The 7,385-nt window shown below is 43.8% G+C and overlaps 1 pseudogene; it reads right to left on the bottom strand.

Moving 5' to 3' along the window:
- Positions 1–81: 81 nt before the first annotated feature.
- Positions 82–3,392, bottom strand: LOC136518147 (uncharacterized; annotated as a pseudogene).
- Between the last annotated feature and the right edge of the window lie 3,993 nt (positions 3,393–7,385).

Below are 7,385 nucleotides of genomic sequence, written 5' to 3'. Positions count from 1 at the left end.
GGGAACAAGTGCAGATTGAACTCTATGCTATTGGAACACAGAAAACATCATAAAAATTGATGACAAGCCATAATATATAGCAATTACTGGTCACACATTTAATACATATCACCATTCTTTCATGACTCACTATGTACTAGCACAATTTGTTAAGAAATACCAGGGCCTGCAACCTGGCAGGCTAATATAATGTTGATATAGACTACTTAAAAGAGTACACAAACTAAATTTTACACAACTGATTAATATAGGGAACATAAACTGAAAATACTAACCTTGCAAGAAAAGCTCACTCTTGTTTCTCCAGGATATTTTCCAAGAGCTTGAAGCAACCCACCAAATAACGGAAGAAAACCACTGGCTGATATCCCCTCACCAGCAACATATGTCAGTTGCCCATTAGGGAATTGCAGATCCATAAACGACTGCAATAAAGGTAGTATATATTAATACTCAGCTTCATATGCACAAGGAAAATGCAAGGACAAGCAAGCAAATTTAACTAGAATCACTGGGACTATGCTTGTTGATATTTTTGAAAGCATTGCTGTGGCATTATAAATGAACACAATTTTCAGAAAACAGGTCGGCTACTGTACTCATTGCCAAATACAGAAAGAAGCTGATAAACTAATCAATTTTTAGTATTATTCCGATCGATGGTATGTTAGACTCAAAGCCAAATGAACGTGCTCATCTCTCAGACTACCAGGGAAAAGGTAACCTTGCAATTGAGGAACCATGACAAAATGTATCCTTTAATTACATAACTACAATACAAAGCAATACAACGAAAAGCTCTCCTGAAAGATCATTGAGTCAGTTATTTTAATCTTAATATCTCAATAGAATAGATCTCACATTATTAAAGAGGACGACGAATGAGACTTACACAAGCTATTGGATTGAGACACATCATTGACATCATCAACCATCTCCTATGTTTTGAACATATAGCTGGACAGAGGGAATGGACTCCATTCTGCAATGGAATATCAAGTTTAGCAATGTAAAAGGAGAAAATATCAGATCAGAAAGACATAGATGCATATTTATACATCATAGAAGGTAGTTCAGTGATTGTAGACTGCGGGTCGTAGGTTAAATTTAAGATAATGCCATAGCTTATTCGATTAGCTTTGGGGTTGCGAATGATGATTAGTTTGGAAGATGGGAGGGGGTGACTTCCAAGCCTTTAAAAACAGACGCCTTGTTTAACTATAAGTAAGAAGACAATATATGAAGTATATTATGTCAGATATACGCAATAGAAAAAATGACCAACAATCCCAACATAAGCTCATACATAGCCAAACCTACTAGTAACATCTTTGTACATCATATGCATTGCAATAGACTAGACAGATTTGCACATCAAGGTAGACCTGGCCTATAGTTTAATCTTTAATAAACAATAAAGACCATAACATTGCCCATATAAAGGAGCGCTATATTTAATGATAATAAATATAACAAAATAAAGTACCAAATACAGGTGTAATTCAAACTAGTTGATAAATCATTACAAGATGTTTGATAACCATTACAAAAGTGTTGGTTGCCTGTTAGCTGAACCCTGCGTGTTCGGTTCAATCTGGCAGGTGATAACGCGGTGGAGTATCACACTATGGATCATTAAACTTTTGTAATTTCATTGCTTTTGGGTAATGAAATTCGGTTCGTCCGAGGTGCAAAAAAAACAAGGTTGTCAAAATCCATTATTATAACGAAATAGAAAGGTTGAGTACCTTGCGATCATAACCATACCAAAGCAGGTGTTGCTTTGAAAGATGAACAGCAAGAGAAGCGTAGAGTCTCGAACAAATAGTAGAGGCCCCAACTGAACAAGGTACAGGGGCGAAGTATCATTTCCAGAAGTTGATCCGCCACGCGATGCCTCTAGCCTCCAGAGGTCCCCACGTGCAACAACAGAACTCTCGATGTCCTGAGTCCTGGTATTGTATGTTGCCGACATATTTACAGTACCCTATATAATCAAGAGAGAAGATAAGTACTATATTGCAACATGCCATCATCTGGGTCAATGTACCATGACAAGAAATTAGAAATGTAAGACAAAATCCACAAGTCCAATAAAAAATATTTTGTTGATTCAAAATGTTGAAGGTTAGTTTTTTTTAGCTCAAGTACTTGACGAACAACTTTTGACATAACATCCATGTGTGTACCACCGTATAAGTGCAATGAGCCTATGATCTCTAGGATGTACGTGAGTTCAGTTAAGGGTTTTTCTTGACACAAAAAGGACAATTCAGAAGATCATCGTCATGGCTTAAATATGTGTGAATTAAAATGTCAGATCCTTCCGCTGGATATGTGATTAACTGAGAGGAAGAGGATTGCAATAAATCGGATGGTAGAGACATGTAACCAGTTGCTAGACCGGACACCATCAATTTAAGTGCTGTAACGACAGGAGCCCTAAACTACAATCGTGCGCGACATGCCAAAATCCATAAAACAGCAAGCACGAGTTAAATCATACGTTAGCCTTCTTAAAGTTCCCAAGAGTCCCAATATCGCAGCCGAAACCCTCGTCGTCCTCGTCCAAATCGTATCCGCCAACATGACCGCTGACGCTCGATGCGGCAGCGCTCCCGGTCGCCGCAGCGGCGGCGGCCGCCGCCGCCTCGAGGGGGCACCTATCCACAGCAGCCCTTTCGACGGAGAGCCCTACCGCCCCCTCGCCCACCGAAGCCGCGGGGGGCAGGGGCGCCTGAGGCGGCGGCGGCGATGGCGGCGGCAGTTTGCGCCGGCGGATCTGGCCGTTCCGGAACGGCACGGGCAGATGGCTCACGGCGTGCTGCACGGCCCCGCCTACGGACGCCCCGAGCTCGGCGCCGGCCTGGCCCAGCCTGCCGCCGATGTCGATGACCGAGGAGACGGCGGCGGCGGGGAAGGGGAAGAAGTCCTTCCCCGGGACGCCGCGGGCGTGGGGCCCGCCGCCGGCGCCGCCGAAGGGGACGACGGGGAGGTCGATGTCGAAGGGCATCCGCTTGTGCGGCGCGGGGGGCCACGGGAACTGCGGCGGCGCCTGGAGCAGGCCCGTGAAGCCCTGCGCGAGGCGGTCCGCGAGGTCCTGGCCGTGCCGCTGCACGCCCTCCCACGCCTCGAAGGAGATCTCCATGCGCGTGGCGTCACCACGATGTCGGCGTCGCTAGGGTTCGGCAAATCAGGAATTCGAAGCGAATTAGAGCTAGCGAGAAGAAGCGAGGAATCGGCGATGGAAAGGGGAAAGGAGGCAGCGGGTAGGTGTGATGTGTGATGCCCTAAAATACCGTCGAAAATTTGCTTACTTCTAGAATACCACCGAAACCATGAACCACGAACTAAAAATAGCATTCATTAAAATAAAACGACGAATGTGACGGAACAAAAAGTAACTCCCGTCACATCGTCACACTCTTAAGGATTGTTCTCATGCACGCTCGCTGCGGCACCACCGTGTAACACTCTCCATATTACAGCGTAAATCATTTACTTCAATATGTCATGAGCATCATGTTTATACGTTAATACATGTAATAAAGAGTGTTGATCAATTTCCGTAATTAACGAAAATGCGAAATAAAAATTAATTCAATAATCATGTTATATCACGTAGCGTTGTAAACCATTTTTTGTCGAACAAAAACAATATAAAACATATAAGCATCACTTAAATAAAGTTAAAAGTACAAACTTTGTAAACGACAATAAAATATTTGGTGTTGATAAATAATGTTGCTAGTTTATATTTGTAAGGGTTTGCAAATGCAACTAGAAATAGAAAGTCATTCAAAACTTAGAAAATTTCTTGAATTTTGGAAAAGATAGACATTGCTTTGTTCATCATTTTTTGTAGAAAAAATTAGTTAAGAAGTAGAGTAGTGTCATGGTCTATTTTAGTAGTCTAATGTACCCTCTAAAGTATGATAAAGATGGTTTGGATGTTTGGCCAATCGATTAGTTGATTTGGACGTTTAAAAAGCGTGCATGGCACGTCCTTGGTTGGTTTCCTCATATAGGCGCGGTTATTGTGCCCCTGAGCCGGCGTGCCGGCGTGCCGATCACGTGCGTGCGCCTAGCCGCGTTTGGCTAGCCGCTGTGGCCTAGGCCTGGCGCGCATTGACGGTGCTACTATTGACGGTGTGTGCTGCTGCTGGCACCATTGACGGTGCTACTAGGGCCGCACGCATTTGCTCTATTGCGCTGTCCTGCCACCAGCTCCCTGCATCGCACTGTTGCCTCCCGCGCCATAGCACGCTGCTATGGCAGAACCGTCTAATCTAATGCCTCACAAAAGTACTTGTCTTCCATTAGATACTAAGTACCAAGGGAGAACATCAAATTACACAGTTCCGTCGAGCACACCCTAAGGGGAACCCGAAAATCCAAATTTCTTCATCAGGATCACAAATGAGAGAATAAAGCTTACATCATTATTAACCATTTCTTACATCAATTTTCATGTAACCTCATAGTATAATATTTATTATTTATAATAGCAGAATTTGAACATGTTATCAGAGTTATGAATAATTTAAGTTAACAACGGAATAGAAACATGTGATCAGAATTACAGCGGAAATAAATAGCTAACATAATGAAATATTGATATATAAACTATGACAACAGATTATAAAACTTTTATTTATAAAAACATTTAGTGAGAGTTATAAATAAAGACTATGATCGCAGTGTAAAGGAATCCTCTCTGAGCCTACCAAGAGGAATCCACACAAGGGTCAGCTCTAGCATCCACCTGTCACCTGCAACAGGGGGAAATAAAACCCTGAGTACTCAATTATACTCAGCAAGACTTACCCGACATGAGGAAATAAAAGACTCCAAGGATATGCAAGACTATCTGGCTTATGGGTTTATTGCATCTGCAGGAAGCATTACTAAGCGTGCGTCCTTATATTCACTTTTATTAGTAGTTGGTATTAGTTCATTAACTATCCATTCTATGTAAGCACATGTGCTACTTTCAAGCAGGTGGTAAGCAATTAGATTTTCTTTTATCATCTTTCATCTTCCAGTTCTTACCACGGTGCTAGAGTTTAGACAAGTCGTACCAGAACGTCGACGATTCGTGAATCAATGCCCCCAGCTAGGTACCTCGAAAACACATGTCCCGCTTGTATCCCAAGCACAAGCAGGACCAACCCACTGCCCTCCTATCATGGGGTCCAGGTCCCCGTCCAAACTGAGACTCCAAGCCCCCGCACCTGAGTCCTAGACTCAGTGCCGTGCAAGGACCTCCACCTAAAACTAGCCTGACAGTCGGTTCGGAAAAGAGCTGAAACCCACGATAAGAGAGCAACAAGCCATCCCTGCGCCCATACACAAGTATGTGCTCGGGATAATAAATATGTGACTTGCCTAGCGTCCAATGCAACGGCCGGTCCTTAACCGACACAGACAGGGAAAATAGTATAACCGAGCTATGCCCCGTTGGCCGCAGGACACAACCTCTTACACCCACCAATACCCAAGCCATATCCCTACTCGGTCTCTATTTTTCCTTTCCACCATTTATATTTTCCAAGTGATAATAATACAGTAATATATTTCCTATCTCTCGCGAGTGACAGGTAATCACTCGACTTCTATCAAAGTCCTATAGCATAGCAATCTATCCAATCATGTCATACTAGTAAGACTCATAGGATAAAGATATACATATATATATATATATATATATATATATATATATATATATATATATATATATATATATATATATATATATATATATATATGCAAGTGAGTTTTATTCAACTCCTTAAAACTTAATGCACAAATATAATTTAAAGTGCAGAAAAGTAGGGGTTATGCACCGGGGCTTACCTGAGTAAGATTTAACCAAAAGTTAGCTTTCCATCGTGATGACATGACCATCGAGACACCATCTTTTCCGATACCCCAGGTGACACCTCGATCCATCACCGTTCCTATTATGATATGCGTGGATGTAATGCAGAAACATAATTAATCAACTACAACCGTGACTCATAAAATACGATTTATGCCACTCAAGCTAACAAGCTAGTTCTAACGACGACCGTACTTAGGTTACATTTCCATGTTGTCGAATAAGACGTTATTTCCCAACAAATATTTTAGTTATACAAACCCAAGTTGTTTCTTTATTCCATTCTATCAATTTAATCTTTATTCAAAATAGGGCATCATTATCTATCTAGCAAACTAATTATTCTAGAGCTATCAAAATTACAGTGAGTAGCTAATAATATTAGGAATTTACTATAAAATTTTCAGAGTCAACATTATCACCATTTTCTTCCAAAAATTCCCACAAGTTCACATTTTAATAATATTAAACATTTTAAAATAATTAGAGCAACCCTAAAAACATATAGAACTTATGCGAACAAAATACACTATCAGGTAAATCATGATTTTATAAACTTAACAAGTTGGTTTCATCATTTTTGGACACCAACATAATTTTATTTTAAATTTACAAATTTACCTTGTAAGCTAAATTAGAAAGTGCTCTACAAATCGAAAAGGGCCGGCATCAACGTCCTCGGCCCAACGCGAATCGCGCGACACGGTCCAATGGTGGCCGACGGCCCAGGTGGGGCAGGGCACGTGTGCTGACGTGAGCGGCCTAGGTGCGAGGGGCGCGGCCCAACGTGGGGATGGGCGTGAGCGGCCCAGCCAGAATAGTCGACGGCCCAGCGACCAGGAGCGGTCGGCCCACGCACGAACGAGCCTAGCGTGATGGCAAATTTGCACGAGGACCCCTGAACTTTTCATAAATTAACTAAGCCCTTACTTGTAAATGTATAAGTCTTGCATTTTTTTTCAAAGTAAAACCTGGTAAAGCGTTCTGTTAGCGCTTGAGCCCACCTGCTACCTTGAAATAAAGCACGCAGAGGGGAGCCATCACTGGCGTTCGAATCGGCCCAGGAAAGGCACGACGGTAGCGGAGAACCAGCCGCGGGGAGGTGTGCCGCCACGATCGGGCTCGGCCTGGCCACGGCGTGGACCGAGGCAGAGCTCGGCACGACGGCCACACACAGCCACGGTAGAGGAGGTGACGATGGGTGGCCACTACACACCGGGGGTGACTACGGCATGGCGGCCAATGCGGGTAGGCTCTACGGCACAGGGTGGACCCGGCGTGAGCAGGCGAAGGAAGTGGTCGTGTAGTGGAGCCACAAGGAGCGTGGAAGGGCGGCGCTGGCAGGGCCTCGGCGGAGGCACTGTGGCTGCTATGGGGATCGATGGCCGGCGAGGGTCGATGGAGAGGCGCTCGAGGTCCACACGAACTCACGGCGACGGCGCACGGCCATGGACTTGCAACGACAGAGCGAGGTGAGGGAAGCCCTCGACGGGGGTGGGTCGTG

This window comes from Miscanthus floridulus, chromosome 17, assembly GCF_019320115.1.
Source record: "Miscanthus floridulus cultivar M001 chromosome 17, ASM1932011v1, whole genome shotgun sequence".
Taxonomy (NCBI): Eukaryota; Viridiplantae; Streptophyta; class Magnoliopsida; order Poales; family Poaceae; genus Miscanthus; species Miscanthus floridulus.
This window is presented reverse-complemented; position numbering and strand designations above follow the sequence as displayed.